Raw genomic sequence first — 9,344 nt, forward strand, 5'->3', positions numbered from 1 at the left:
TTCAATCACGGTGCACAAGAAACGCACAAGGCAAGCCAAAGGAAACGGAAAAAGATCTGCTCCGAAAAGAACACGAAAAAGAGTGCCAGACATGATGATGCTGCTGCTGCTGCTGCTGCTAGACAATCCATTGACTGATGGGCGAGGATGATGTAGCTGCTGATGATGATGATGATGATGGCGCTGTGTGTGCGCTCAGATTGTTTGCTTTATGTTCATACTCAGGGCGGGTGGAAACTTACGATAAATCAATCCGATCCGATCCCGGACATCGTGGGTGCCTTGGGGAGTGCGCCGGAAGCACCAGAGACGCTTGCTCGGAATTACGCTGACGATGGCGTCGAGACGATGAGGAACGATGGCACAACAATCGATCGGATCCACCGACGCCGAACGGCGAGAGGGCGAGAAGATGATCAAAATTCGATTCCATGAGCTATTTACTACTCCCTCGGTCCCGAGGTACGTGGCGAGTGTCTTCGTACGCCTGGGACGTGTGGCCTGCCTAGGTGGTCGCTTGTGACGAGATCTGTCTCGGTCGTAAACCTGGTCCTGCTTGCTCGCCACGTCCTCCCCGGAACCACTAAGGATGCGAGCTGCGACTAACGGACACCCAGCTCGGTGACGAGTGTGTTTCATTAAGTGCTTGTACGACACTTCTCCTGAAGCTGATCGGAACTGATGGATGACATTATGGACGTTCGTTGGACGGTGATGACCGATTCGTTTCACCGAAGACCAGCGGGGACGATTTACGACTCAGCGTCGGTTTCATAACTTAATAAACGAGGGCTGAGGGCGCGGTCTCTGTCTGGGCTCTCCTGCAACAGAGAGCGGGACTAGAACAGCACCGAGGGGAACTTCTGGGCGGTATTGGACAATAAGATTGGCCCATTTCTGGTTTGGATCAATTGGACAAGCGATACATTTGTGGGAAATCAATTGGTGCGAAGTTGATCACGGGGTGCCAAGTGGAATTCGATTGATTGTTTAAGCGTTTCGAGGATGTTGTGGAGCAAATTTGAGGAATCAGTAGCTTCTCTGGACGTGTGTTCTTGAAAATCCCTTTTTTAGATGCAAAATAGGTAGTTCTTGGACTTATTGGCTTGGTTATGATGTTGGATTCTAATAGACAACTAAAAGTCAACTAAAAGGAGAGACTTTTTATTATCCCAATTCTACCAATTTTGCACCTCGTATCCTTCCACATCCTCATAGCTTATGCACCACAAATACTCTGAGGACATAAAAAAAGCACGGACGGATCTGGCACCAATTTCTCCGAATTTTCCTTTCTCTATGTTCATGTTGTCAAGACTAGTCAACCTGTCCCTCTGTCAAGTGCTCCGCCGAACGGACGACCAGAAACCATCGTTTCATTCTCCGACTTCCTTCTCGAACTGACTCGATGCGTATTGCGTGTTTGGGTTGATGCCCAGGGAAAACAGATTTTTCCACTTTCCCCACACGAGCCATCGATGGACATCCTTTTTTTTCGGGAGTTTCAAACCACAAACCGACCACAACGCACGAAGCAGAAACACGACAGCGAAAGGTCATAAAAATTTGAAGCAATAAAACATGACCATCGGGTGTCCCGGACGCCAAGAGAAAGGCCCCGTTCTGGAGACACTCCCGAGAACCAGAGCAACTCTCGGTGCCTCTCAGTAGTGCCTGAATCAATTGCGACCGGATGTCATACGCATTTTGTAGCGATACGCATACACCAGGCACATGGAAAGTGTTGGCCACGTTGTCTGTCGTCTGGTGTCGCCACACGTCATCAACCGGATTGTCGTAAAAATGCCAAGTGCCTCCGAAAACTCCCAAGCCCTCCCGCGGGCGGGCAAGCAAATGGTTGTTAAATTGCTAGAACGACATCGACTGTCCCAGGACAACGTAACTCCTTCCCTTCCCCCGAGACTAAGTAGCCACCAGACACCGCTTCTGTCTCGTGGTGCAACCCACTCCCGCTGGATGCAACGGCGAAGAGATGTCCCGGGGCAAAGGAATAGCGAGAGAGAGAGTGAGAGAGAGGGCGGGCTTCCGTTTGGCATTTTATTTTCGTCTCCTCGTGGCGTCCATTTTTATGACTGCGGTTCCCGGGGCCCCGACTCGTGGCTGTCTCGTGGTCTGGCTGGCCTGGCTCGATATGTGGCTCGAGCCACGGCTGACGATGTGTCTGGCGTCCAGAGGACTCCCTCTCTCTCTCTCTGCAATCGGAGCCCAAAATGGAACCAAAAACCCTCCCCATTGATAACGATGATGGCCGATGATGATGGCTGGCATGAGCAGAGGATGCCATATCCCCGGGAAAACGGTCCTTTCGGACGGCATTTCGGGCGCCCGAAAAACAAAAAAAAAAGGAAAAACAACGAAAAGGAACGATGTCCGACGATGTCATCCAACTCCAACCAACAAGCGACAGACAACCGACGGGTTCTGTCCCTTCCCTTTCTGTCTCTCTCTCTCTCTCTCTCTCTCTCTCTCTCTCTCTGATTATTTTCTCTCTAATCAATTTCTGTTTCCATGGACACACACAGACACACAGCGACGGGCGTATCCTTTCTGCATTCTTCTGCAAGTGCACCTCAACGATGTTCCCAGACTCTGCGGAAAGGGAAAGAGGTTAGCCAGGACGGCCGAGGGCAGTGTGTTCCAGTTTCGCCTCACTCGGAAGGCGTGCCACGTCACCACGGACTGGCTTGCGGGCTAGCGGTGTTCTGGCACCAAGTGCCTGGCCTGGAGTTCACTCCAACCACCCGGGGGGGTTCAAACTCGAGTACGGTAGCGCCAGCGTGCGCCAGCATGGAACTGGATCATAAATTTTATTGCTTTCGTCTGCTTCTCGTCATTACTCTACTTTCTTGCCACGCCACGCCACGGGCACACAACCACACGCCACGGCCACCGGATAGGACGGTGGCCTCCAGACTTCCAGGCAGTTCCAGCTGAAGGAGCTGGTTTCTGGGACCATTGGCGATTGCCGTTGGCGCAATGGAGCCCTCGAATTTGGACACATTCGCATTCGCGAGTCGATTCCTGCTCGATTCCACTCGCTCGCTCTGCAGGGGTGCATTATTGGAACCGAACTGATACGCACCGGTTCTGTTCTGGCCACCTACCAAACCTCTTCCTTTCGTCCTTTTGGGTCCTCGATTATTCCTGGAGAATCATTTGCATAACCGAGGAGCTGGCGCGGGCGCGTGCATTACGTGCGCTGCCTTTTCGAGCGACGCCACACCATTGTTGGTGTTTGGAAGGATTTTCCACGCATTTCCCATGGGCTCTGCATCCACTACCCTCCATAATGGTCCCTCTACGAGTATCCAACTGTGTCGTTGTCCTGGATGAAGGCAGGTTTTGCATGCGAAGCGCGATGCAGCAGCAGCAGCAGCAGCAGCAGCAGATGAGCCAGACAGTGTCCCATTTTGCGCGCTGTTTTTTTGTGTGGTTGTGTGTTTTGCCAGGGCACAAATACACGCGAGAGGAAGGAAAATACTATCTGACTGGCTGGCTGGCTCGAGACCGAAAGTGCTTTCCGGTGCAGCGACACCGGAGATCCGGTGACTCGTTGGCATGGCTGGAGCGGCTGGAGGAAACGGACAACGCCAGACAATGATCGCATGACAATTTTCAATTTCCCCTCCAAAAACAGTCTGCGCTCCCTCTACATTCCGGGGTTTTTTTTTTCATTCTGAAGCGAGACTTTCACTATCTTTGGCCAGTCATCTTTGGCCCAACCTTCCTTTCGGGGTGCGAGACCTTCCGGACGTGTACTACTGGGTGGTTTCGTATGGACGCGGCCTTTGTCTTTCTCTCAGTCACAATCATTCCCCTTCATGTCCCCATTCCTAGTGCAGAACTATTTTATCCAGCTTTTTCTTAAATTTTTATGAACAAATAGAAGAAGTAAAGTGAAGTCTAGGGACACTGCGTCATCTAGACGAAAGGTACAATGACACTATTGCGTCGATTGATGTCATTCCACACCGATTGAGGAACCTTTTAATCTGTACCATTATATTTTTTACATTTTTTCATGAATGGTTTACATTTTTTCATGAATGGTATTTCAAGAGCATTGTGTAAAATCGTTTGGATCAATCGAAGAAAAACTGTCAAAGTTATAGATTTTTTTTAATTTGCTTTTCACTCAAAGCTCAATGAAGCTCGCTATTTTGAAGAGAATGGGAAACCAAAAACCAACGTTTTCAAAGTCGGTGCCCATCGTAACATAAAAGCTACTGGACCAACCGATATGATAATTTAAACATATAATCTGTGCACTTTTGTCAGGTAGTTCCGGCGAGTTTTTATAAAAATTGTCGATACTTATTTTTAAACAATTATGTAAAATCGTAAAAAGCATCACTTTTTCAACTTCAAAAATCTGCCAAAAATGGAAAAATTGCAATAGTAAAACGTAAAGTAAAGTAAAACTCGACGGAGCTACCAGATGAAACTTATAATCTATCAAAAGAATATCGATTTGTACTTTTCTGATGACCCATCACGCAGCTACGATGGGCACCGTTTTTACTTCAAATCAAAAGACTTGCCCCTTAAGACTTAAGCGACGAACCCGGTTTGATGAATTCGCCACCATCATAGTGTGACACGTTTTCCTAAATTCGATGCCATGGATGAAGTTTTCGATAAATCTTCTTCAAAATAAAACCAAACATTCTTGAAAAGCTTTAGTTCAATATGACCGTCACTTGAAAAAAGTAAGTTGAATGCTTTCTTCACAGAAAATGGGCAAATGTGAGCCCTTTTTTAAACCCAAATTTACCTTAGGCCCCCTTAATGCGAAGAAGGGAAACAACAAGAACGAATACAGGATCTACTTCCAATTATTTTGGGTATCAATGGAAGCGTTAGTGGCTTTAGGTGAGAACTTTCGAAACTCTCGTTGGTATCACTTATCGATGGGACTTTTGGAGTGGTTTTCTGCCAAAAATTGAACCCAACCCAAGATGTAATTGTACGAAGCTAGACTGTTTCAAGCCAATCCCCCAGTCCCAATCCAAACACCAATCCACCTGGTATGGTGCTGGTACTGCAACAATCATTATCCTCCTGCTACCCTAAACTTCACCCAACGGACAGAACGCTGGATTAAACGAAACAAGAGTCCAATTAACAGCAGCAGCCTCCAGCCTCCCAGCCTCCGGAGCTCTATCTGCGTAGCACGATCTCCGGTGTCCAGTCTGGTGTCGCACGGTACGGTCCAGTACAAAGTAGGACACGGCGGCTGCAACGTCGTCAGACGTCAGAGCGACCAGGCTGCTGAAGGCGGCGGTAACAGGACACGTGACCTTTGCCGGTGAGCTCAGTTAGAATCGTGTCGTATCGTCCGCTCCTCCCGAGGTCCCCAAGGTCCGCACCTCGATGTCGGAGGAGGACTGGACTGGACACAGCATCGGTGTGGTATTTAGAACGCACGCCGCAGCATGACGATCGCTGGTGCGCCGGCTGTAAGCCAGCACGTGACACGTAACCCTTCTCGATCGATTCTCGGACAACCCGCAGAGTCCCGCGAAGAGTGTCATTGCGTCAGTGCGTGTGTAGGTTGGGCGGTTCCACTCCCCGAGGGGGGGAGGGGCGTGATGCGAGGTCCATTTGCACACATTCTTGGCATAGAACTCCATGAGGGGTAGTGGTGAGGAGTAGATGCCTTGGCTCTACAGACATTCCTTCAAAAAAACATGTGCCTCGCAAACTTGAGATTCGATTTCGCACGCCGGTGGTCAACAGGAGAGGTAGTGTAAGGAGTTGGCCACGTTCGATTATTGGAACAAGCAAAATGGAATCCACTTTATAGAAGTTGCTGCCTAAGGGGTGTTGATGAAGAACACTTAGAACACAATTAGAGGCCCGAAACCGGCTCTCATAGTAGTAGATTGCCGTTTGCATGAGGTCCTGTGCCACGCAACACAACATCTATCCATCTAAAAATGGTGGTTCACTATCATGATTCGAAGCGAGATCGATTATCTCGTCCAACCGACCCAGCGAGCAGTTGATTACCCGGTTCTTAATCGAAACCCACTAGATTAAGTACCGGCGGGTGGGTCTCAATTAATTAGTCGGAAATGACTCCATCCTTGCAGTCGGTGGCGTGCGGCGAGCAGTGTTGGCGTTGCAGCAGCACCGTAGATGAAAGAAAGTCACCTTCACGCACGATCACATTGAATCGATCACTAGCCCCAAAAGCGGGGCCATAAAGGGAGTGGGGCAGAGAGGTGGTTAGCGAATGGCGACGAATTGAATGTCCGCTCACCGCTGGTTAACCGTGACCCAGTGCGCCGTGCTGTGACCTGCTGCGTAGTCGCTGCTGGTTGTACGGTGCGTGCATGCGTGCAGGCTGACTGCGTCCGTCGTGGTGGCACTTCCGAAACCGTGTCCACTTTCTGTTTTTGGACCCAAAAGCGAACGCTTCGCAGTGAATCCGAGAGACCAGTCGAAGGAAAAGGAAGAGGAAGGCAAACACCGGGGATCGTCATCTGGTTTCCGTCGTGCGTCGTGCGTCGTGCGTGTTGCGTACACTTCCTTCTTTCAAGTGACATAATTGTAGGTCAGCGCGAATCAGGTTTTTGGCCTTTCGATGCGGTGCCGTGTGACCTCTTTTAACCGGTTGATTGATGGCAATATGCGCTGTGGCTTTCGGGCTGTGCGTGCTTATCGTGCTCGGTCGGTTTTGGTTCCGATTTATGATTTTTAGTAGCCACTAACCACAAGGATTACAATATTTCTGTTAAGCAGCAGGAAATTATGGTAAAGAAGTCCACGGATAACATTAAATTCGTATAGCGTCACGAGGGAATGCATTTTTAAAAACTGGTTCTATCGTTCAACCAGCTGGCCCCTATTCCTTTTGCGCCGTTATTGATGAGTACCAAACATCTTGTTTGTGGAAACAGTTTTTTTAAGCTCTTTAATAGATATTGGCACGAACTACTCTTGATTTACCAATACAAACATTTATTTCAGTGAAACATTTGATAGTTTGGCGCAAAAAACTATTAGTCCTTTGACTTCATTGTCGGGACTTTTACAATTAGTTCTCTCCTCTAAAGCCAGAAACAACCATGCTTAACAATTAAAACAACAATCCTAGAGCATAACTGAATCCTAACATTGGCCCATCTTTGGCAGAAGGAGTTTTGAAACACTCAATCGATAAAATATTAAAGCTCATATTGTAATTTTAAAGCCGGGGTTACATGAAGCGTAAACTCTAGTATAAACTCAGAGTGTAATGCCAAAAAGATTATGCTTATGTCAAAAAGATTATAGGTCCGCGGAGCGTAAAACCGAGCGTAAAAACGATGTTCTACAAGCTCTAATATACAGCAACAACATCTTAAAATATATAAAAAGATGTTCAGAAATCAACTTATCTCGTCGATTTATTTTTTTTTTTCCCAAAAACACATGTAATTGATGTAATAGCATAGTGTAATTGCAGGTGCCCGAATGTATTTGCAGTTGACGTTTCGGTATAAACTTTTATGCGATTATGCCTGCCACACGAAGCGTAAATTTTTTGGCATTACATTGTGAGTTTACGCTTCGTCTATCCCTGGCTTAAAAGATAATCTTTCTACGCAAAAATGGTTAATCCTAGCCTTTTTTGTCTAACAGAAAAAAAATATTTCAATGATTGAATGAGAGGAGAACACATTTCATCCTCTATTATGCTATTTGTTATCCCTGATTCACACACTTTGTTTGCAATATTTTTTATGAAACCACTGATAATGGATTCAATCAGATTTCTCGTCACTGTAAGTATTTGAACTTCGGTTTAAAAAAATAAACTTTTCTTAGAAAAACCAGCTCTGGAGTTTGTTCTAAGATGCTCTAGCTGACCTCCTTATCCTTAATATTTGATTTAAGTTTTATGCTTTAGGAGTAATCCAGCAAAACTAATAATGCTTAGCTCAACAAAAGTTCAAACTCAATTGTGTGTCAATCAATAGACTCTCTTTGTGTTTCGATTCTGAGGCTGAAATGATTTCAACCACCCTAGACCCCGTAATGGATGAATTGATTGATCTTCGCCTACATGCTGACATGAATGTGTGCGCCTGTGTGTGTCACGCAATCAACGGGACACCGTAAGCCGGTCACCGAGATCCTGATGCTGGCCAAGTTTCAACACCTTCACCACTCATCATCTTTCGCATTTGCAACAAGCCATCCCCCACTGTGTCACGACCGTGGTGACCGTTGGCCCAAGACGAAGGCCCGCCGGAGGAGACTGAAGTCGCAACCGAACAACAGTTGACCCCGGATCATTGTGCTCGATCGAAGAAGCGCCAACCAACCAGCTCAGGAATGCCAACGAACGCGCAGAAGCCACTCAGATCGTTTATGGTTCGCACTTTTGCCGCTGGCTATCTCCACATCGTTCCGTGAGGTTCTGGCCTTCTGAGGGCCTGGCCACCGCATACCCGGGTACCCGGGCACCCTGGCGATAATAGTGTAACGAGTGGACTCCATGGCTCCTCCACGGGGCCCTTTCAATCGATCGCTCGATGATGCAATCACTCCTCACAGCGCAGCGCATCTGTAGCCCGAAGGCATCTCCGTCTCTCGGCGAGCTGTTAATGGCCATCTTGAGCCATCGTGCAAGCCATGTGTGTGCTAGGAAAGAGGCTCACAGAAGAAGAAGGGCCGTGAGCTGGTACCCGGCCAGGAAGCGCACGTGTTTATGTACAGCACCAGCATGTCACCGAACCAAAAAGGACCAGCGAGTCATCGGCGTAAAAAGAGACTGAAAAATTGCAAAGCAAACAGGGCCGGGGACGATCGTGACCCGGGACACCCGCCATTTCGTCCTGTGTTTTCATTTAATTTGTCAAGATCTTCGGTGGTGACACGTTGGTGTTGCCTTTAACCAACGGAACTACTGCTGCTGCTGCGGGATCGACAAAGATCGATCGTGATCGGATGCAGCAGCAACAGCAACGAAAACAACCGAAACATGCCGCTCAGCATGACACAACCGGAAGTCACGGGCTGCTGCTGCTGCTGCTGCTGCTTCCTGCCATAACGCTCGATCGAATGCTCGATCGATCGATTCGGTGGCTGCGTGACACACATTGCACTTTTGGCCAAAAAAAAAAAAAAAACCCACGATCCTCGCTCCCCCGGTTCGTTGTCGCACTTCCGTTCGCACTAAATGGATTCCCAAAAAACATGGGCCCCGGAGCAACATGGACGGTTGCATAAGATCCGCGAGTGCCTTCGGTGCTCCGTTTGCGTAAGATCCGATTGGCGATCCGATTTTTGGGGAAGGGAAGCGACCGATCGCGCTCTGATTGCCCTAATTG

Source organism: Anopheles aquasalis, chromosome 3 (genome assembly GCF_943734665.1).
Source record: "Anopheles aquasalis chromosome 3, idAnoAquaMG_Q_19, whole genome shotgun sequence".
In the NCBI taxonomy this organism is placed as follows: Eukaryota; Metazoa; Arthropoda; class Insecta; order Diptera; family Culicidae; genus Anopheles; species Anopheles aquasalis.